This window comes from Dermochelys coriacea, chromosome 15 (assembly GCF_009764565.3).
Source record: "Dermochelys coriacea isolate rDerCor1 chromosome 15, rDerCor1.pri.v4, whole genome shotgun sequence".
NCBI lineage: Eukaryota > Metazoa > Chordata > Testudines > Dermochelyidae > Dermochelys > Dermochelys coriacea.
In genome coordinates, this window is record NC_050082.1 from 22,719,148 (window position 1) to 22,742,679 (window position 23,532).

The 23,532-nt window shown below is 41.8% G+C and overlaps 1 long non-coding RNA gene across 3 annotated transcripts in view; it reads left to right on the forward strand.

The window, feature by feature from the left end:
* Positions 1-23,532, forward strand: part of LOC119843838 — an 87,763-nt gene that overhangs the window by 24,077 nt on the left and 40,154 nt on the right. The window contains exon 4 of one of the 3 annotated variants that reach the window (XR_006275873.1): positions 15,640-16,434. The exons of the other annotated variants lie outside the window; for them this stretch is intronic. This is a non-coding gene — a long non-coding RNA (uncharacterized LOC119843838). Of the gene's footprint in view, positions 1-15,639; positions 16,435-23,532 lie in introns of those variants that run through there. 3 annotated transcript variants of the gene reach the window in all.

A 23,532-nucleotide genomic window follows, 5' to 3' on the forward strand; every position in this document is an offset into this window, starting at 1 on the left:
CGAAATGGCATAATTTAAAGGAGTACTATTTAAAAAAAAAATCTGAAACTACACTGAATTCCTATCCAGTGATGAAAACCGTATGTATATGGGGAGAGGGGGAGGGAGAGAACTTGTTCGCTAAGCTGCTTCTGGGAATGCAAGTCCAGTGATGGGATGCATAATTTGGATTTGTTTTCAAAGTAAACTAGTGGTAGCAGCTGCACATCCCTTGGAATCAGTGAACATCATTTTGGCCTAATGTGGAATGCCTTGCAGAACCTGTGAGCCTCTCATTAGTGGTGCCATCTAATATCCCCCTTCTTCCCGTCCCTCCCCCCCACCAACTAAGGAAACCACCTTCAATTATTCAGTGCTTCCTGTGCTCTGACTTCGTTTTTCTCAATTAACGTTAAAATGTGATAAAACAGAATAGTTGTATCTGGCCCAATCTAATGAGCTCAACAGAAGAATTCAGTTACCCATCACGTCTGTGGATAAACACTAGACCTATGCTAAAATGAAAATCCAAATTGCAGGTGCTTCTAAACAAATAGTGGATGGTGTATGTGTGGAGCCACACTGTATTTTGAATTGGTACATTATGTGGCATCAAGTTAAACAATTGCCAAAATGTAGGTCACTTATGTCACAGTTTCAGCTACACCTGTGTTCCCCATCTGTGGTCCAACAAGGGCATTCACTTAAGGGTTTCCAGCCCCCAGCTGTCTCCTCTCTTGGGTGTAGACAGGTCTCTCTCTCTCCCTCCTGACTGGGGTACAGTTGCCTGCCTTACACTGTGATATTCCCAGCAAATCAGACTGCCTTAATAGGCCAACAACTGTGATCTGCTTTATCTGGCCTAGCTTACAGTAAAAAGTTGGTCGACGTAGCTACATTGCTCAGGCGTGTGACATAGTTAAATTGACCTAATCCCCAATATAGACAGCACTAGGTTAACGGAAGACCACTTCTGTCAGACTAGGTGCCATGCCTCAGAGGTGGATTACCTAAGCCAATGGGAGAACCTCTCCCGTCAGGGTAAGTAGTGTCTATGCTTGAAATGCTACAGTGGTGCAGTTGCAGCAGCATTTCAAGTGTAGACTGGCCTTCCCTGGAAGCTGTGAACAGTGTTATTGCCAGTCATTAAGTTACCACAACACTGTTTCTAAGCAAACATGTTTATTAAGGTGAAAGCATTACAGAGAAAACATGTTACAAGCCATAAATGAACCTACACACGGGCTAAAAAGCTTCCTAGAGGTCACCTCCAACTCCAACCTCAACCACTGGTAGGTGTTAGTCCTTCAAAACCCTCAACTGGGTTTTCCCTGTGCTTACAAGTTCATAATGGTCTCGGAACCCAAACCCAGGCTCAACAGAGCAGGCGGTTCTGTATAGAGCTTGAGTCTTTGATCTCTGGAAACAGATAATCGGCAGACATTGACCCTTTCCGTAGGGTGTAGCTTCAAAAGACTGGGTATTTGCATAACTGGCGGCAGGGAACATGCTTTAATCTCTCCCTCTCTATTCCCCAGGAAATTCACTTTACATTTATTGTCCCCAAAGTCCATTCTTGTCTGGCACACTCTCAATATAGTCTTTTGCACTCTCAGACCTCACATCACATCTTGCCCCCTGCCCCTCCAGAGAGAGGTTATGTCCTGGCCCACAATAATACACAAACTTAATACAAGAAGATCTTTCAAGGATATTGAAGAAAATTGCCATATCTGTCACAGCTCCCCAAAGCACTGCTTTTTTGTGACTACTTCTGGAAGTAATGCTAGAAACTTATTTCTCTAGAATCTTATTGCTCTGGGCAGCTTACGTGGTAGGCAAGCCTATCGGTGGGAGGAAAGAGGATAAAATTCAGTATGCTCCAAATACCTACTAGGTCTATGGCATCATCCCAGATAGCATTGCAGCTACTGAATGACTTCTAAGCACTCAGCTTGTCTCTCTAGGTCACCTTCTGAAACAGTAATGCCCGGCTCTTACCATGTAACAGATGGTAATTTAAATTCTGATGATAGACTCCCACCAAATGTTCACACAGTGACTCTAGCTGGTATCCTTTATTCAAGGCTATAGCATGGGGCTATTAGAAAATTCCAGTATTCTCTTCCATTGTGGAGACTGAAAGCTTACTGGCCACAAAGTGGTTCTGGTCATAACCAACAATACAGCTGGAACTTCTACAAAAACTGCTCAGTGTTTGGAAATGGCACAATATTTGTTCATCTTGATCTTCTGGGATACCTGTCAGTGGAACTAAATGGCTCAAGCTTAAGCCAGTTCTTAATTGGACAACGCTGACTTCACAACCCCAAGGTTGTTCTGTTTTAGTGCAGTCTATTTCATGTCCACTCACATTCATCACCAATGCTCCCGTATTACATGCCTAAACACTGTGTACTTGCAGGCTGTGTTTATGAACGCAGCCCATGAGGGCACAAACACTTCTTGCATCTTGCATTCCTTCATCAGAGATGTATTAACCCTCCTGGAAATGTGTGCTACCACAGGCTGTAAAGAGGTTATAGCAGTGCTGTAAATGCTCTAATAATCAACAGTTCTGCCATGCAGTTGATATGTGACCTTTGGCAAACAATATACTCTCTCTGGGCATCACTTCCCTGTAAAATGGGGATAACTACACTTCCTCTTTTGTTTATCTGGTTTGCTTGTAAGCTCTTCAGGGCAGAGGGTCTCTTACAAAGTGTGTATACGTCTCCTAGCACAATGAGGATTGGGCAGGGCAGCACTGGAGGTTGGCACCTCCAGGTATTACCATAATAAAAATAGCATGAAAACATAACTACACTTCTCTCCTTAAATACCTGTGCTGGGATTCTGCAAAGAATATAAGGGAGATAAGTGCCCAAATTCCATTTAAATATAGTGGATTTGAACACTTTATGAAGCTCCTCTAAACATTTCAGTCCAATGACAGTTTGGATTTAGACAAGCCAGGCAGGACTGCACCTCCAGCTTCCCTCCCCCACACCATTTACTGCCGCATATAAGTGTCCTAGAAAAGTGTATTATACTTAGAAACCATGATGCAAGGAGCATAGGGGACTCTAAGCCTAGGTGTTTTCCTGGCATGTGTAAGCAGGACTCAAATTCCTGGTAACTCCACCCATCAGAGTTCTCTGGCTATCCATTCTCTATATTGAGTGACTTTTATTCTACGCTAAAATAAATTGTTCCCTAATCTTGTGTCTTCTTGACAGTACGTGATATAGGTCTTGAGATTCCTACAAACGATGATGATTGTCCAATGTATAATATGTGGCATGAAAGGAAATCATACACAGATGTTGAGACAAACTATGAAATCTTCCATTGTTGTGTGTAGTGTTTATTGTGGCCGTGTTGGTCCCAGGACATCTGTGAGACAGGGTGGATGGGATAATACCTTTTATTGGACCAACTTTTGTTGGTGAAGGAGACAAGCTTTCGAGCTTACACAGGCCTGAAGAGAGCTCTGTGTAAGCTCAAAAGCTTGTCTCTTTCACCTACAGAAGTTGGCCCAATAAAAGGTATTAACTCCCACACCTGCTCTCCCTAACGCTATGGCTACACAACAGAGCTTACAGCGGCGCAGCTGCATCAATGCTGCAAGTGCAGATGCAGATGCTCAAAGCCAATGGGAGAAAGCTCTCCTGTTGACTTAATTACTCCAGCCCCCGTGAGTGGCAGTAGCTATGCTGGCAGGGGAAGTTCTCCCACCAATGTGGTGCTGTCCGCACCGGCACTTAGGTCGGTGTAACTTACATCGCTTATTCACTCCCCTGAGAGACATAACTTTTATACCGACTTAAGCTGTAGTGTATACGTAGCCTTAGACGACAAACTAGTCAGGCAGCACAGCATTTAAAACCTGACCCTAATTTGGCACAACAACAAGGACTTGCCTGAGTCCCATTAAAGGCGTAAGACCTAAACCTATACCTCAAGGCTTGTTTATACTGCCTTGCAGTTCAGATTAGGGGGTGTGAATCGGAGCATGCACAACAATGCTGGGCTCTAACACCTCCATGTGAACACAGCGGGAGTGAACTAAAAGGAACCCTCGATCGCATTAATGTAATCCTATTTGAAGAGGATTATATATATGTGTAATAGGAACCTTTTAGTTCACCCCCCGTAGCATCCACATCGGGGAGTCACAGCACAGCACTTTAGTACACGCTGCTTCACGCCTCCAGAATCCGAACGGTGGGGCCGTGTAGACATGCCCCTAAAATATGAGTTTTGCAAATAGCAATTTAAAAAAAAATTTTGAGAACTGCAAGGGATAGTGTAACAAACTGCACTGGTGCACTAGACTTCTGTCATATAGAAAAGGAGTACTTGTGGCACCTTAGAGACTAACAAATTTATTTGAGCATAAGCTTTCGTGAGCTACAGCTCACTTCATCGGATGCATTTGGTGGCTGTAGCTCATGAAAGCTTATGCTCAAATAAATTTGTTAGTCTCTAAGGTGCCACAAGTACTCCTTTTCTTTTTGCGAATACAGACTAACACGGCTGCTACTCTGAAACCTGTCATATAGAGATACTGTGTTACAGAATTGGCACTTTGATGCTGGGACCCAATCTATATTCTCTAAACTTTCTCCAAACCTGCAAAAACAGCCTGAGAATTGTCAACCCTCTGGTAGAGATTTCAGCTCTGATTCTTAACTGATGTCCTGTTTAAAATCCTGATGGTGGCTTTTGGTCAGCTGCTGCTGCTATGAATTTTAAACCTCCATCTTATTAAGGCTCTGTAGATTGGAGCCATTAGAGGAAGATCAATGTGGGCCCGTGCTCTCTCTCTTCCCATGACTCCAGCCACATCAGGATCATTATTTGCAGTGACTGACCTCTTGGAATGACCTGGACACGACTGGAAGAACATTTGGATGCAGTTCAAGAAGCTGCTCTTGATCTATAAATGGCTATCTGGTCTGGGTCCACAGAAAGAGGTGAAATGTGTTGACTACAGGTTGCTGAATTAAGGATATATTAAGAAGCAACCCAACATTTAAAACACAAGAAGCCCTATATTCCAAAAAGCTTACTTAAAATTCTCTGTGACCTCAACACTTGCTTGGTTTTGCTGGATATGTTATAAAGCTATTGTCAGACTATTCCTGACCTTGTTAAGCCCCAGAAGTACTGGGAATCTTGCGGGCTCTATGCTAAGATTTCAAAACAAAATGAAACTGCTGGCTTTCTGATGTTGATTACCTTCTAGATCAATGTTCATACGGTATTTTAATCAAATTACTTTGCCTGTGAAGTTCTGAATGCACACTGCCTATTTTCCCATTAGCTTTGCATTGGAAACAAGTACTTAACTTCTGACTCATGAGTACTTGGTTTAATGGGCTCAGCATAACCTATACAAAAACAAATGTAATTTACTTTAGTTCTCTTGCTTTCCCACTCAAATCTTATGGAGCACTGGGGACAGGAAGAGAGCATTTATGACAGTTTTCAATCTGTTTACTTTTCTGGAAGACTATTAGGTTGGAAACTGTGATATCTTACATTAGCACCTTTCATTCCAGAGGTTCCCAACATGTTACAAAATTAAACTTGGTGTTCAAGATGATGTTTGTTTTTAACTAACAAACTCTCCCTTTGTCCTAATCCCATTCCTTTTCTCTCTACATGCATCAGATGAAGTGAGCTGTAGCTCACGAAAGCTTATTCTCAAATACATTTGTTAGTCTCTAAGGTGCCACAAGTCCTCCTTTTCTTTTTGCGGATACAGATTAACATGGCTGCTACTCTGAAACCAAAGGAATAGTTATAACTATAGGCCTGGTCCTGCAAATACTTATTGATGCTAGCATTTTTTCAAGGTGTAAATCAGTCTTGTATAGAACACTCTCTTCATCAGTAGATCTCAAATCACTTTACAGAGGAGTTCAATATAATTATCCCCACTTTTACAGATGGGGAAAGTGAGGCAGAGGGTGAAGTGGCAGAACTGGGAATGGAACATATGTTCCCTGGGTCCCAGTCCACTGCTCTATCCGCCACACGTATTGAATTCAAATCGTTGGAAGTCCTTTGATCAGTAAGAGCAGCCAGATCCTGGGCTGGTGTAATTGCCATATGTGCACTGAAGCAATGAAATTATCCCACTTTATATCAGCTGAGAATCTGGCCCAAGTATTTGTAGGATCTGGGTGTATAAAGGGTTTGCTCTTTTTCCATGCACAAATATTTAAAGCCCCAATTGTGTAATCCTGACTCATGTTTTGAGAGTGGAATTTTCTCATGTGAGTTACTCTATTGATCTCTGGGACCTGAGCATCCGGCCCTTTAACTCTTAGGGCTGGTCTACACTGAAAACTTACTTAGGCATAGCTTCAGCTCTCAGGGGTATGAAAAAATTCACACTCCTGAGAGAGGTAGCTATATCAACCTAACCCTCAGTGTAGACAGCCTACCACCTCTCTACCTGACCTCTCGGGGAGGTGGATTAACTACAGTAATGGGAGAACCCTTCCTGTCGCTGTAGTGAGTGTCTACCCTAAAGCGCTACAGCAGCCCCTCTTCCGTGTGTTGAGGGCAGACATACCTTGAGCAAGAACTGTTTGAAAAGTTTTTTTTTAAAAGCCTTATTTATGAGAAAGCAGGTTGTTCTCAAATGTCCTAGCTGATGCATATCTTTTGTTCGGTTGCAGCTAATGAAAATTTGACTGGTGAAACCAAAAGTGATGCATTGCAATTCAGTGCATCTCCTGGGGGATAAAAGGTACACATTAATTTTCCTTAGCCCAGGCAAAGAAACAAAATAGGTTTTAAAAATATGGGGCAAGTCGTCTGCTGGTGTAAATTGGCATGGCTCAAAGGAGGTCAGTTCATATAAACTGAGAATTAAGCCTGTTACGTCTTACTCTTATACCCAAGGAAGATTCGTCCAGAACTTTGGATTTTATCATTGTATATTCAGGGCAAGATCTGTCTGTCATATTCTTGTAAAGTGCTATCAGTACCTGGATGCTGTGTAAACAATCATGATTGTTTAGCTTAATTCCCAGTAGACCACTGTGGGATAAATCTGTCAACTTCAGTCCCTTTAGGAGCCTTAACAATGTGAATATCTGGTGAACTCCAGCAGTGCAAACCCACCCTCAATTCAGCCGATCTGGTCATATGTTTCCTCCAGGATAGGGAAATCCTTGAGTGATAGACATAGTAACTCCTAAATCACTAAAAAGAACAGGAGTACTTGTGGCACCTTAGAGACTAACAAATTTATTAGAGTATAAGCTTTCGTGGGCTACAGCCCACTTCATCGGATACATAGAATGGAACATATAATAAGAAGATATATATACATAAGAAGGTGGAAGTTGCCATACAAACTGTAAGAGGCTAATTAATTAAGATGAGCTATTATCATCAGGAGAAAAAAACTTCTGTAGTGATAATCAAGATGGCCCATTTAGACAGTTGACAAGAAGGTGTAAGGATACTTAACATGGGGAAATAGATTCAATATGTGTAATGACCCAGCTACTCCCAGTCTCTATTCAAGCCATTAAAAGAGATGAGGTTGCACTGCACTGGCTGAAGTCTCTGGGTGCCTTCTCAGGAATCCCCCTGTCAAATGAAGTATATGGAAGCAATTTACAGAACCATGTGTCAACGTGTCCAGGCTCGTACTGAAGAGAAGCAGCCACCATGCCAACTAAAGATGGAGAAAAGGTAGTGTGAGCCACAGCTCTGTCAGGCTGTTCCCATATTTTGTATTTTCTCTGTATTGTCAACCCAGCTTAGGTTTTTGCGCTTCTAGACACAAAGATGAAAACATGTCTACAATTACTCTTGTTCTGGTTGATCTCCTTTATCAAAGAGTAAAGTTTCCAGGGCAGTACAGTGAGTGTCTTTCCAAGGTAGGTCACAAAGTCTCATGAAAACAAAATAGTGTCTGAGGAGTTGTGGGGAATATAAAGGGTGAAGTGCACAGGAAACCAAATGACACTATCATGGGAAGCAAAGGGAGAGAACAGCTTTCTCTCAGTACTTCAGCCTGATTTTTTGAGACCCTGTAATTCTAGAGGTATGTATAAAAATGAGGGGTGTGTGCATGTGTCAGTATTAAGTTTAAAACAAAAAACAAAAAAACCTTTTGAGATTGACCTATTGAGATTGACTGTATAATGAGCGTCTAATGGAAAGGCAAAGATTATAGGTGGCTGGGCAAGTTCCCTTGCAAACAAAATTATTTTGGAGTACATTCTCAACTAATGCTCCTCGAATAAGATTTTCCTCTGAACTCTGGCCAGTGAAATCTCCTAATACATCTAAACTTATGCTGATAAGGAAATTAGATACAAATGTGAAAGCATGAAGTGGATATAATGCAATTTTACTGTGTTAAACATGGACAACATACACAGTAAAATCCTACATGCTGCATTGCATTAATCCAAGAACAAAATATTACGCACAGTTTAAAATGACCAGTGTCTCAGAGAGCTTATTAGTACTTTGGGGGAAGTTTGGCCTCTTCGCTTCTAAGGAGTTTTCTGTCACAGTCATGATGTTTCCCTTGAGATCATTTATACCTTTGAAAAACCAGCTATAGTTAGAGATAAAGTAACTCGCTACACATGAAGCATTTTTATTAACAGAATAGCAATGCAGGTCACCTCCAAAAAAAATCTTTTTTAAAAAAACAAGAAGGATGGCAGATGATTTGTGGTGGTCTGGGCAAATAATGGACTTAAATGCTGGTGTTGGCTTGTTTGTTTTTAATAGTTATACAGCTGAATCAATAATTCATTTTTATAACTGTCTTCAAAGGAGATAGGAAGCTTCCGAGGATGGGATATGGAGACTTTTGCATTTGGTTTACTTATTTTGCACTTTACAATCCAGGTTGATAATGACTAGGTCTGGTTGGAATTTAAAAAAAAATGGATTGTTGGATGCTTTGACTAAAACTTTGAGTTTAGTCTGTGACTGGAGTCCTGTCATCTGGGAGGTGGGATAGAGAACCATCCCTGTAAAAGCAGGGCAGAATGGAAATTCTCTCCAAGATGAGCTCCAGAAAGGAGGCAGGTTCAGGTGAAGAAAAGATATGCAGCCGCTGCAATGAGGTGGTGGTATTTGTTGTGCCTGAATAGTTAACTTTTTAAAAATAGGTTTGGTTTTCAGGATTTGGCCTTGATACCTTGAATCTTTGCAGTTTGCCCCCTATGAACGTGGCTCAGATCTCCATATACTACAATCAGGAGCTCCAGAGGATTGAGGATATCCAGATACCACGAAACCATTGCAGAAGCTTTAGCAGACCAAAAAAAGATAGGCATATATGGTTCTAATGATCCATGTCAGGATTAAGAATACAGACTGAACTCAAACCTTGACTGACTTTGAACTCAATCCACAAGAGTGTTCTACACTTCATACAGCTTTTGTTTTTCCCTTATGGCTAGAGCTAGTCAAACTCTTCATTGTAGGCTTATCCCTCTCGGTCCATGAATTGTTTAGACTAAAATGGTTTCATCATTTTGGAAGCAATAGTTTGTGCAATTCAATTTCAGTTTATGGATTGTTCATGATCTCTTCATTATTTGAGGTATCAGGGGCTGTTGTTTCTACTCCCTCATTGAAGGACCAAGAGCAAATTCATTTTTATTACAGTATTGTCCTTGCAGAAGACAAGAAACAGGGCTTTGTTGTAACATATAAAAGGAATTTTTATTGAGGCTTATAGGGCCAGATAGACTTCATAATTCTCCCTGGTTCATTTAAGGTCCTCATGCAATGAAGCACTTAAACATCTGGTTGAAATTAAGAACATACACAAGTGTTTTGCTGAATAAGGATGGGACTACTGACTCTGGGCTTAAAAGACCATGCATAGGTGGTCCGTTTCCATGCTCGTTTCTGCTGGTGTTAACCATGAGTAGAGCTGTTTGGGAATTTTCTGTTGGAGTGATTTTTCCAATGGGGGGGGGGGGGGATGAGAAGAGTATCTGCCACAAAATTGAAATCTTCCTCAGGAAAATCTCTATTTTGCCAAAAAAAAAAGATTTTTTTTTTGTCGGGAAGATCTAAATGGAATGTTGTTTTCAGGTCAGTTCAACCCGAATTGGAATATTTCATTTTGTTTTGAATCATTTCAATAAAACACTAAACTGCATTTCCCTATCACCACTTTGCCTTTTCAGAGTTGTAATTCATACCCCCATTCTCTCCTGTAGACTCAGCTCCCTGCAGGACTACATCTCCCATAATGCAATATAGATTTTTCCCCAGCCCAAGTTTTATGTGGTGCATCATGGAAGATATAGTCCAGCCAGGGAGCCTGGCCTTAGAAGAGGAAAATATGGAATCAGGCTGTGGAACTACAACTCCATAAGGCAATGTGCCACCATGGGACAATGCAGTTTCAGTGTTGAACTGACTCAAAAACAAAACATTTGGGCCAGTTCAACAAACCAACAAACGTCAAAACTTTCTGTGCAAAACTCTCAATTTTTTCTCCATAATGGAAATTATTTAAACTTCAATTTTTCATCCCAATGTGGGGTGTGGTGTGGAGGTTCTAAATTTCATTCACCTCTAATCAGGAGTAACTTTATTGAATATACACTTGATTTATACCAGTATAAATGGGAGCAGAATCAGAGCCAAGGTCTCCCTAAACTTGATCCTGCATTTTGCAGTCATAAAATGGATTCCTAACTATCTAGTTTGAGGCAGGCTTCAGTATCCCTGCTTTTACAATTCACTTACAATTTCTATCCTCTCCCACATTTGTGGCTGAAATAAAATTCCTGACTTTTTTGTTTCTTTTTGTGACAAAGTACCATTTTAAGGAACAGTTCCAGAAAGCTGGTAATAAGCAAATACTTCAGAAAGCACTGGGAACATAGTGCATAAATGCATCCTTTTACCATTCACTCCCTTTTCCATTGTCACTCTGTTACAACATTTCTTGCATAACAGTTTCAGGAGTGTCCATGGAAACAATTAATGGTAAATTATTTATATTAACAGCTGCTCTGTGGTTCTTTCCAGCTGTTATTTCACATTGTTTCACACTTAGAAATCCTATACTTCTTGAATTTTGCCATAGGTTTACATAAGTGGCTGAATTTGTCATCCGAGTTGAAGGGGATTTTTTTTCCACTCTCTTTTTCTAAATACAAGAATGTTTCTGTATATGCATGTGTGTAATTACACACACTTCTGAGTTTGTATGTGTGAGTAAAATATGCACATGGTTTAAGTGCTGAATTGCCAAGATACTACCTGCTCAAGTTGTCATAATGCTCTAAGACATGGCTCCCAATTCAGGCACAATTTTGGTTGGCTCAGTATTGCAAACGAGTAACTACCATGTTGCCATGGCAGCAATGGAGCTGATATAAATAAAATCAGAAAGACTGCAAACCAAATTCAGAGGTGACGTGTTTAAATTAGACTTCCTTAGACCCAGTCAATGAACTGTAAGGAAATAGGACTTGTCTAGACTAGGGCAAGTTGCGATGGGGTAAAGAAGCTACACTAGTACAATCCAGTCATGTAGATGTGCTGCCCCCACGTGAGGCTTACACAAATGCAATGTATCCTGAGAAGCTACCCTATTTTACATTAGCAGTATATCCACAGTGGTTTAGAAACACCAGTGCGTGCAACCCCCTCAGCCCTCACACCTCTAGGGTAACGGCGTTAGTGCTGCTTATGCATTGAGGAAAGAGCAGGAGTGCAAGTACAGTTAGCTCCTATTCCTGTTAGCTGCTTTTCTTCACCTACATCTCTTCTGGCTTCTCAGCACAGGAGGTACCAACAAAGACTTCTCTATTCTCAGACTCAAAGTCAAATTCAGAGAGAGACTGTTTGTGGGGAGAGGAGAGGAAGTTATGTTGGTAAGTATACACAAGGAGAAATGGAAGTGGCTAGTTACGTGAACTGAGACTCCCCCTCTCCACTTGGCTTGAATCTGTATTCCACTGTTGATTAGGAGAGCTCCTTATCTCTTCAGCCAAAGTATCCCTCTGTAACAGCACTTTCTTACCTTTCTCAAAGGCCTTCCATTTGTGGCCCTGCACATCAATATTATTCTTACTAGCTTTCTCAGGATGTTTTGGGCTCAACTCTGCACCCTCTACTGTCATTTGAAGGTATTGGATCAGGCCCTGCATAAGTAACCTACTAACTTAGTAAAAGCTGCTTGCCAAGTTAGCTAATAAGTAGAGCTGGACAAAACCAAGCGCACCCTCCTTCCCCTTAGGTTTGAGCACCTTCAAATGTTGAGAGAACTCTTGGAGCTCAAGTTAGAACTTGTGTAGCCGAGGATGAACTAAGTCAGTATCTAGAGTCCAACCATCCTTGAGCTTTTGGGAGGCTTAGGCCTGGCCAGAAAACTAAAATCCAGATCTATTTATAATGAAGAAAAATTTTCTAAGCTGAGAGAAGCTAGTCACAATCAATGAAGAAGTGAAAAGAGGAAGGAAAATCTACAAGCACTAAGTATAGGAAACATAAATCTTCCTAAGCTATGGGTGATCACTTCACTTATATTGCCATTCTATCCCCAATGAATGGGCAGATCTTCTGTTTCAGATTTTGTGGTGGATCTCACGGAAAATGAGAAGGAACACTTGCAAAATATGTGTACAAGCTCACTGTTAACGGGTGAATTTTACAGCTGACCTTGAGTTTCTCTTCTCCTGGAGGTAATATTATCTAGTGGTTAGAGCAAAGGCTAAGGCACAGATGGGTTCTCTGCTACTGACCCTTTGGGAAGTCCCTTATCTCTTTCTTAGGTTTTGTTTGTGTTTGCAGCGCTAATCCTTATTCATGGGTACTCTCAGAATTGTGTCTTTTAGGGTTTTTTTTAAATCCCAAACTTAACCAAACGCTGTAGTGGATAGCTTGTTGTGGGTTTAATGCCTTTTTTTGTGATTGCTGGACCGTTTCTCCTGATTGCCTTTTCCAGAAGTAGAGTCAGGGAGAAAGTTTCTTGTGAACATTTCAAAAGCGCAAGATGCTGCAAAACTGACCCTCCCTCACCCTGATTCTTATTTTACTACTCAATTCCATCTGCATCTGTTTGTGTGCAATTTACATTTTCTATATCTCAGCTGGGATTGCAGCAACCCCTGACTCCCTCCCAGTAGAGAGGTGGGATGAGTAAAGCATGCTGAGAAGTGAAGTGGGCTGCAGAAATGGTTCGAAATACAAGCCCAAAGCTAATTTCTGTAAAAGATTGGCATCTCTGTCAAAGTTGTGCACAGATCATTTCTCCATGTATTGGTCTGGGTAAATTTACCAAACTGACCCGGTCCCACTTAGAATACTTCCTGACTGGTGCATCCTTAATTCCTGCTGTATGTGTGTGAGAAAGAGAGGCAATGCCCTTGCTCCTGTTCCAGTTGTTTGCAGATTGTATCTGTCCTCCTAAATATCTCCACACTCCCAGTCAGTGAGTTTCTGTTTGCTACATCTTGCACAAGTCCCTCTGTTTGGAGGCAGTATCTAATGTACAGTATGTCTAGGAACCAAATAGACATTACACTATCCAGGAGAATAGATCTGCATACTATCCACAACCGGGAGTTAAGAGAAGGGGTTGCGTAGATCTTACAATTCATATTATGGTAGCACCTTCTCGCCTTAACTGAGATTGGGTCTCATGGTGCAAGGCGAGGGTTTATAATGTAACTAGACAAAACAAAGCAGGATTCCTATTCCCATTTTCCAGGTGGGGAACAGAGCTATAGAGATTAGCTCAGTGTTGCAGAGGAAGTCTCAGAGTAGCCTGTATCACTTGGAAATCAAACCCAGACCTCCAGAGTCACACTGCCACATTTTAGGAACAAGACCATGCTTCCTAAAACGGAAGGGATATTGTCCCTTCTCTCCCTAGCTTGAGTAAGCAGTGCTTACTCCTCCTGTCTCAATCACTGCCAATGACCCAATTCATTCTCTCTGGTTGTGAGCTAATCTTTCTCCTTTTCATATTGCATTTAAACCCAGACTAGGCCACAGTTTATTCAGAGAAGTACTCCTACTGCATTAACACCTAAACAACATAACCTTGGAAGGTGTGGAATCAAACAGAAAGATTCAGTATCAAGTCACTGGGCTTACAGTCATGGTACAGCAGCTACTTGTATTACAGGACACCAAGGTGATTGGGTTGTAAACCTGGATCTGTGGGACCTGGGCTTGTGGACTTTCTCCAAGTCTGTGCTTGAGCATCCACACTGCAGTGTAAAGCTAGTATTACAGTAGTTGGATGCAGGTCTCACAACCATGCTAACACATCCATACTGCCCTGTGTAGATCGTATGACTCCAGTCTGCAGCTTCATCTGTGTCCACACTGCAAAATGATACGGTTCGGACCCAAGTCACAGCAGGACTTGGGCTCTGATCCACCCCACTAGCAGGATCCTAGGAGCTGGGTTCTGAGTACTTGCTGACCCACGTCAGACTGATCTGTGTGTAGACAGAAGGGGAGCTTGGGCTCAAACCTGAGTCAGAGCCTGGGCTTAATGCACAGTGTAGACATACCCCAGAAGCCTCAGTCAGGTCAGAGCCCCATGGTGCTAAGTGCTGCACAGACATTGTGTAGAAGGACAGTTACTGCATGTGCTCCAGATTACAAAATTTATTCTGCATTTATTGTAAATCATTAGAATAGTTCCATATAGAGTATTGCCTATTAACTTGAATGTAAACCTGGGTCCTGCAAAATTCCTGTTGCATCTTAATTGAATAGGACGCTTCACTTTCTAAGTCTTACTTTCTAGTGCTATTGACCCTAGAAGTGTTTGGATCGTACTAAACTATTCAGGATCACCTAGACTGATCGGGTCTGCTTCTGCAAAACTCTGGACTCCCTAAACTCCCAGTAAGAGAACTTGCCCAGGATTGGCCTGGAGTGTCCAGGAATTAAAGATTAATCTTTAATTAAAGATTGTCATGTGATTAAATCTCCAGGAATACGTCCAACCAAAATTGGCAACCCTACCTCTCAGGGGAGCCCCTTCCACACAGAAGGCAGGGCCAGAGCCCAGCCTAGCTCATGTGGGCTACTCCTTCCCCAAACCTGGAAGAGCAGGACAGTGCTCCACCCCCAGCATCTGTCTCCTCTTGGACTGAGAAAGGACAGTTCCACTCTGACCTCTCTAAAAGATGTTGCTTCCCTCTGGGGTGCAGGGGGCAGCTGAGGGTCTGTCTACACTGCAATCAGATGTGTGACTGCAGTGTAGGTAGGCATACCTGTGTTAGCGATGCTAGCTAGACTGAAGCTAAAAATGGCTGAAGCGCAGGTTTCGATGGGAGCTGTACAAGCTGGGTACGTAGTTGTATTGCTAGCCTGCACCGGGGTCTGTGCTGCCATTTCTTCACTGCTAGCTAGCTTAAAGGGCTTAACTACCTGAGCTGAAAATGCCATTCTGCATCCTAACCATGATCCGCCCTCACAAGATAGAGCCTGTAGCTCATTCAAAGAGTGTTGTTTCCCCTCAAATTTTGAACAAGCAGGCACAGCAACAAGCCCCTTGTCTCCTGTCCATTTCAAAGAGCTCTTTGACTAGCGAGGCAATAACGTGAATCATCTTTTTTTTTTAAATAGGACTACAAATTATTAATTGGGCTTAATTTTGTAATCCTTTAGGTGCTATTCTTCTACCCTCTTCAAATTATTACCGTGGTGCAACCTGCTTTTTCTGAGTAGGCATCAGAAAATCTTTATTGTTACATTGCCAAGCCTAAACTATGGATAATGAGGATAAAACTGTTAACATAAAAGCTCTGGTACATAGTAAAATAAAGGAATAATGGTGGTGTGACTCCCAAATTCCTTTTAAAAAACAAACCACTCTTTATTTTGGAATCATTAAGGAGAGTACTGCTCTATATTATAAAGACATAAAAGAAATTAGTGGATGATACAATGCTGCGAGGAGCCGTGATACAGGGTAATCCTCTGCAGAGGAAAACATGATTTCAGTATCTTTATGGCTCCTAGAGCTATTGTTCTCACTGCATAGAGGTGTCTTGCATTGGAGCTGTAATGTAAGGACTCTGAGCCTAACTATCAGCTGCCTTGTATAGATATGTAGGACCTCACAAGGAGTGAGGCAGTAGAAAATCTGATCAGGGCTGGATCTTGGCTATTTTTTTTAAGATGGGTTTCTCATCCTTGGCATTGCAAAGAAAAGCTTGAAAATATGACCAGAATGTAATTGATGTGGAGAGCTGCCTGAGTCTGTAGAGAGCCTGAAATGCTAGCGCCGAGAGGGGTGAACTGCCTTATGCATCTTGACAGTCCATTTCCTCCAACCACCTCAGCTGAGGTTTATGTGCGTGGCAGGAGGAGAGTACAGCAGCCCTTCCCAAAACAGAAACACCCCCGTTGCTGTTACCACCTGCTGCCTCCTGGAAGGAGAATGGGGAGAAAGAATGGCATGTGTTCCACTCTCCAGGGAAGTGTGGCCCTAGTGCTGCTTTTGGCTTCTCTAAGAGGGAGGAGAGAGCTTCCCACCTGCCACCATTCCAGCTGGTGGGTGGGGCTGAAGGGGGAAAGGAGTCGTGACTACGTCCTGCTGTGCCTATGGCCCCAGATTGCCTTAATCGAGGCCTTCAGACTTTCTGGGCCCCAGCTGTCTGACAGCTGATGACTCAGTCACCAGCACAGCTATGGATTTAAAATTCCTGCCACTTCTAAAGCTGTCCAAATCTGACAGAATAATGAAGACCAGATGTTCCAGTCTGCAACAGCTTTTCCCTTGACTTCTTGCCATGTTGGTACTCTACTGATAATTGCAAGAGGCATTTGAATTGCCATCACACTAGCTCAGGAAAAAACCTCACTCTTTCTCCTTCGGAACAGAACCATGTGTTCCTACTTGTGTGCTCATATTTCCCCAGTCCTTGCTCTCAAATACTCCTGAGTACCAACTTCATTGCAAAGCACTCTCATTCCTTTGGTGTCTGTTTCTCCACGAAGCAGATGGATCATTCCTCCAAAGGGTTAGACTTGCAAGGCTTCAGTCCGTGCATATTTGACTTATGAGGAGAGGCTGAGGGAGCTGGGATTGTTTAGTCTGCAGAAGAGAAGAATGAGGGGGGATTTGATAGCTGCTTTCAACTACCTGAAAGGGGGTTTCAAAGAGGATGGCTCTAGACTGTTCTCAATGGTAGCAGATGACAGAACGAGGAGTAATGGTCTCAAGTTGCAATGGGGGAGGTTTAGATTGGATATTAGGAAAAACTTTTTCACTAAGAGGGTGGTGAAACACTGGAATGCGTTACCTAGGGAGGTGGTAGAATCTCCTTCCTTAGAGGTTTTTAAGGTCAGGCTTGACAAAGCCCTAGCTGGGATGATTTAACTGGGACTTGGTCCTGCTTTGAGCAGGGGGTTGGACTAGATGACCTTCTGGGGTCCCTTCCAACCCTGATATTCTATGATTCTATGATATTCATATCTCTTTTTTTCTGCCTGAAATGCTTTCATTATTTTCTCCCAGTAGAATAATAGCCCTTCACTAACTCATATCCCTATCTGAAATGTGCCCCGCTTCCAACTGTCCATTGTTTCTGCTTGGTGGCCAGGAATTCCTAGCCTGCCTTATTTCATATCCAGTCCCCCTTTATTAACTGTACATGTGGTCTTTAACATGGCCTTTCTTTATCTCATTTAAATCTGAGGCTAGGATTATACTTTTTTTTTTCTCAACAAAATTAGAGAATTCTCAACATGGAACCCTAGATCGCCTAACCCCTCTGCTCAATTTTGGAGGAGTTCAGCAATAAATCCAACCTTTTTCTGGTTTGGGCCTTTCAGAAAGCTGAAATGGAACCCAATGCTGGGATTGGCTTCTGCTCCATTTTTGACCTTCATAACTTTGGCCATCTCTACAACACCAGTTCCCTTGGCAGCCTGGAAGAAAAAGGCCAGATTTCAGCTGCCTTTAAACCTCAGTGTGACTTTTTATGACCAGAATAAAATGATCCTAGATTTCCAGATTTCTACTCCCTTCCTTCCACAGTCAAACTCGTCTTAATAGTTTTGAGGGGCTGGCTTCTGTTTTCCTGATGAAGATTGTCACTGACGTTCTTTGGTTTGAGCAGTCACTGTACCTAGCCCCAGAGGACGGGGCTGTCCCACAAACAATTGAACAGTTATATGGGATCAGCTGGGATGTTAACAGAACCACCACAACTGAGGCCTGGTCTACACTAGGGGGATCAAAGTTATGCAACTTCAGCTACGTGAATAATTTAGCTGAAGTCGACGTACTTAGAGCTACTCACCACGGTGTCTTCACTGCAGTAAGTCGACGGCTGATGCTCTCCCGTCGAGTCTGCCTACTTCTCTCGCCCTGGTGGAGTACTGGAGTTGATAAGAGAGCGCTCGGTGGTCGATTTATTGCATCTAGTCTATATGTGATAAATCAACCCCTGCTGGATCACTTGCTGCCCATCAATCCAGTGGTAATGTAGACAAGCCCTGATACTCCTCACTAGCTATCAAGGCCTCACCTAGGTGTGTGTCTGCTCTTTACTCAGTGCTGTTACTTGATGAAACTGGCACAAAGTAGCAAAGGAAGTGTTCTGGAATCTATACCTATGGTCATCTTTTTGCTGAAGGTACATGACCACTTGAACAATATCTTCAACCCATATCACTTGGCCATGTTAAAGGTTGTTACACCAACTCACCTGTACTCTCTTTTTGACATCTGTGTTGCCTTAGGCAAAGCCAAGTGAGGATCATACTTTGCTGTATGTTTCCACTTCATGTTGAACGACACTTATAGCTGTAGGATGAATGACATAACTTATGCAAATGAAATGTCTGTGCTGTTAAGAGGTCTGGCATTCTGTGGATTTAAGCAATCACTGATGGAAGGCAAACAACAAAAGGCTATCATATCAGAGAGAAATTTACTCCAGGCAGGGTGACTTCTGCAGAAGAAGTTGAGCTACAGAGTGTACCAAATGGGTACGTCTACACTGCAATTCAGCAGGCCCGAGCGCCACACGCCTGAGTCAGCTGACATGGGCCAGCTATAAATGTTTAATTATAGTGTAGACATACCCAATGCATCTATCAGCTGCAGCAGGTTAGGTTGGTTGGAAAGGCATTTAAGGTCTTCATCCTGGAAGTGCACCTACCCAGATGGATCTGTACATTTCTGCAAAGGCCTGGGGAAATCAGTGGGGCTCCAAGCAAGTGCAGGGGTCTGCCCATTTGAATGCAGTCACAGAAGCATCAACCTAGATCTTAGAGTCAGGTTTGGAACTCAGTGATACTGAAGAGAGGCGTTTAGCTCCTAGAAGAGCCAATTAACTTTTTTGGGAGGAGGGGTGGAAAAAAATTTTAATGGTGGAAAATGGTTTTTCAACAAAATGGGAATGTTTACCTAAAATATCAGTTGACAAATTAAGACTTTAGGGGGGAATGAGGGCTGGGGGTGGGTGTGGTTGTTTGTGGGGGGGGTTGTTTGTTTTTGGGTTTTTTTACAAATATAAAATAAATTGCAATATGTCTTGTAAGACTTTTTTGCAAGGAGAATTTTTCCTGACAAGCTCTAGTCCCTAGATTTTTCCATTGTTTAATAATATGTCTAATACTGTCCCCATTGTGCTCAGTGCTGAAGATAAACGTGGTTACATTTTAAATGGAACAGACTAAGGGTGGGAAGGGAAGCAGAGTGTCAGAGCTGTAAAATGATTTTTCCAAGGTCATATAGCAGCTCAGTGGTGGCAACCCTGGGAATAGAGCCCCAGGATCTTGATTCTCAGGCCAGTGCCTTCTTTGCTAGACCCGTGGTTTTCAGCCTACGGTCTGCCTAAGAATTCCAAAGGGGTCCACACCTCCATTCAAAAAAATTTCAGGGTCCACAAATGAAAAAAAGGTTGAAAACCACTGTGCCAGACCGTACTGCTGTCCTTGGTAATAACAGAACAAGTAACCTCATGCTGCAGTTGATGTCCAACCAACATTGCATGCCTCTGAAACGTTAGAAAAAGAAAATGAAGCTAAACAAAATACGGGGGGAGTAACTTCTGTATTTTCTCTTTCCCCAAAGCCCAATTCACACTCCAGACCAAAGCTTTTCTAATTGCCCCATGATTTGCTGTTCAACAACAGTTTACGCTGTACCATTCACAAGCCACCCACAAGTCTGCTGATGGTTGGCAGCGGCACACAGATTTCGATTAAGTAGGCAAGTGCGTTGCAAAGATGAAAGATTGTGATGTGCCTCGGTATTTCCTGCTCTCCTCCAGTCAGAAGAGTTGGGTGAGCAGCTGCCTCTAGGGATGAGGCTAATGCAGCTCCTGGGCCAACAAATTTTAAACTGGTTAAAGAAAGCAGGTTTTGTTTTGTTTTCAGAAATCAATATGTAAAAGGGAAGTAAGGGGACTGGTAATTCACTAGTCATCACCAGTTATCTAAAGAACTTTAAACACTTGCCTTTAAATGAACGAACAAAAAAGAATATTATAATCAACCTCCATGTTTAATAAGATAGGCATAAGGCTTTCAAAAATATAAACAAGCATAAGAATCGGCTTTGGCACATGTATCTCAAAAGATGCCCAGTACCAATTTGTATCTTGCATTTCTTCTTCACAATCAGAGACCCTAAGATTTAAGCACCTTATGGAACTGATTAACATGTATGTTGTTTTCATCTTGGTCTAACTGATGACTGAATGATCTTTTCAGAAGGCTTTAGCCTTTCTTGTGCTGCCCATAAACCAGATCCTGAGTATACCATGGGGACAAGGATTTCCAACCTTAAAAGAATTGCCAGTGGAAGAGGAACTTGGAGAAGAGTAGGGTGAATTATGTTATTCCATGGCCTGAAATAATATACGTTACTGGATGCAGGGGAGGATTTTCAGAGGCACCCAGATTAATGCCTATATGGCAGTAATACTGTGTTCCAGTAATGCCAATATGTACAGTACAGGTAATCACTCTGCAGAATTTTTTACCAGCAAAATAGAAATTTTGGGGTAGATTCATGCATGCCCTTTGGCTGCTTTGCCCCATTCTGGTCCTGGAAAGTACCCACACCCCTATTTTTACTGGTTAAGTTATCCATTGCACTAGTGAATTACATGAGGGTCATCTTACCTCTTATAAGAAAATAAAGATACACCCCCAGTGGGTTAACTTCCAAGAATACTGCCTTTACAGCGAAGTCTTGCTTCTTACTACATATTCCACCTGGCTTGACTGAGACAAAGGGAAGGCAAGGAACATCTTTAGGGTCACAGTGAGTTAATGGTTCATGTTGGGTACATCCAAAGGTGCGTCATAGATCTCATCTCTCTCCCCCCTAAGATCAGGCCATATACAGCCTCTTTAATAGTGTTGTCCAAAGTAATGTTGTGGAGTGTATTCTTAAAGTATTTCTGCATTGGGCCAGCTATACAGTGCCTTTCCTCTCTATTAAGACCAATACTGTGTAATGTGTTAAAGCAGGAATTTCTTATTGTATGTTAGAAGTTGCACTTATAATCCCAGATGCTGCAGCGTTGACATACAATGTAAAACATCCCAATTATTTGAATATTGATCCACAGTTGAAATAGGGTGTGCGGGGTTGTGTGGTTGTACAAGTATGTCTAGGATATCTACCTACAGAAGATGACATTTGTCTTGTATAGAATTTTTTATCAGGATGTCTCAAAGTACTCAAACAAGAAGAGTATCATTGCTCTCATTTTACAGATGGGGAAACTGAAGCACAGAGGGGAATTAACTTGCCTGAGGTCACACAGCAGGTCATTGTCAGAGCCAGAAACAGAATCCAAGTTAGCTGGATTCTCAGTCCAGTGCCCTGTCCATGTATGTGTAAAATATGTAAATAATACATTTAAATAAAATTTAGTGCTGATGAAAAATGCTGGCTTGACATCCCTGGAGCGTGAAGTCCTCTGTCCACAGAACAGGTAGAGCCTGGCAGTGTCAATGCAAGCTTTAGGTTCAATCTCCTTGTCATTTCAATCTTGTATAGCTCTGCTCATTCTACTCCAGCTCTTTCTCCACAGTCCACTGAACTGCTAGCTATTGACAAGGTTTAGGTACTATTGATCTGGTTTGGTTTTGAACCGGGGATTTACAAATAGAAGGTTCTATTGACAACATCCTGAACTGTCTCACTGCCACCTATTCATACATATGCTTAAAATGTCTCAGATTCATCTTTGATACATGAAAGCCTTTATACATAATAATATCTCATTTTTATATAGTGCTCTTCATTTTTAGAGCTCAAAGGACTTCACAAAGGGCAATATTATCCCCACTTCATGGATGGAGAAACTGAGTCATTGAGAGATGAAGTGACTTGCCCAACGACACCCAGGAGGCCAATTGCAGGGAAAGGAATTGAACTGATGTCTCCTGTCCTAGTCAAGTTCCTTAGCCACTAAACTCTATGGGTCAAGCACTAATCCCACAGATGCATATGTGCTGTAAATCTAGCAAGGTGTTTTGTATTTACAGTAACATCCACTATGTGCTAAGCACTTTCCAAACACACTGGGAGAATGGTCTCTGCTCTGGCGTGCTCATAATGCAAGGACAGACATGTTGACAGAGTTTAGAGGAAGGAAAACTATAGGCAACTTCTGTACCAAGTCTCCCAATTAATGTACATTATGTTGGCCAAACTCTATTTGCAGAATTTGAACAATCTTGAGCTAATCTGGTGATAAACGTTAGAGCTGAGTCATTAACTTTTTTTTTTTCAGTTTGCTGGCAATTCCAGAAAATACAAAAAAAAATTGTTTTGGGGTTGTACCAAACATTTGGTTTGACCCAAAATAAAATAATTAGTTTAGATTTTGAGGGGTGGGGGTTAACTTTAATTTTTTAAATAAAATTGAAGGAAGTTTCAAAGCAAAGTCATCTTGAACCAGAACACTTTGTTTCAGCAAATGTCAAATCAAAATGTTTGACTTTTTTTTAAAAAATTCTTTATTTTTTTGACACTAACAATTCAAAACTTTTGTGAATTTATGAAACATTTCAGTGTTGCTGAATTTCTGCAATTTTTGATGGCGGACTGGGGAGAGGAGTTTTAGCTAAAAATTTTGACTTATCGCTAATAAAAATGCACAAGCTTTGGAATAAAACTGAGCCTTCATATTATAACAAAAGACATGGGGTGTCTCTGAGGATAGAGAAAATGTTATAATTAAGTAAATTGCAAGTCCTGTTTATCATTGCGTAGTATAATATGTGCTTGGTTTTGCATGCTACTTTATCTCAAATTGTACCCACAAGTCATGGGAGGGGGGGAAATCTCAGTATTCAACTCCATTAGATAAAACTTATTCTTTGAAATTCAGGGCAAGGAGCATATGGAAATTGCTACTGCAAGGAACAGACACTATGCCAAGAATAAAAATCAGCACACTGCAATATTGAAATGAGTGTCATTATGGGTTATTTTGAATCAGGCCATGACATGATTGAAATTCAATTACCTCTTCTGCTTTGAAGGGCCAAGTGACTTGGAGAACACAAAGTTGGAATATC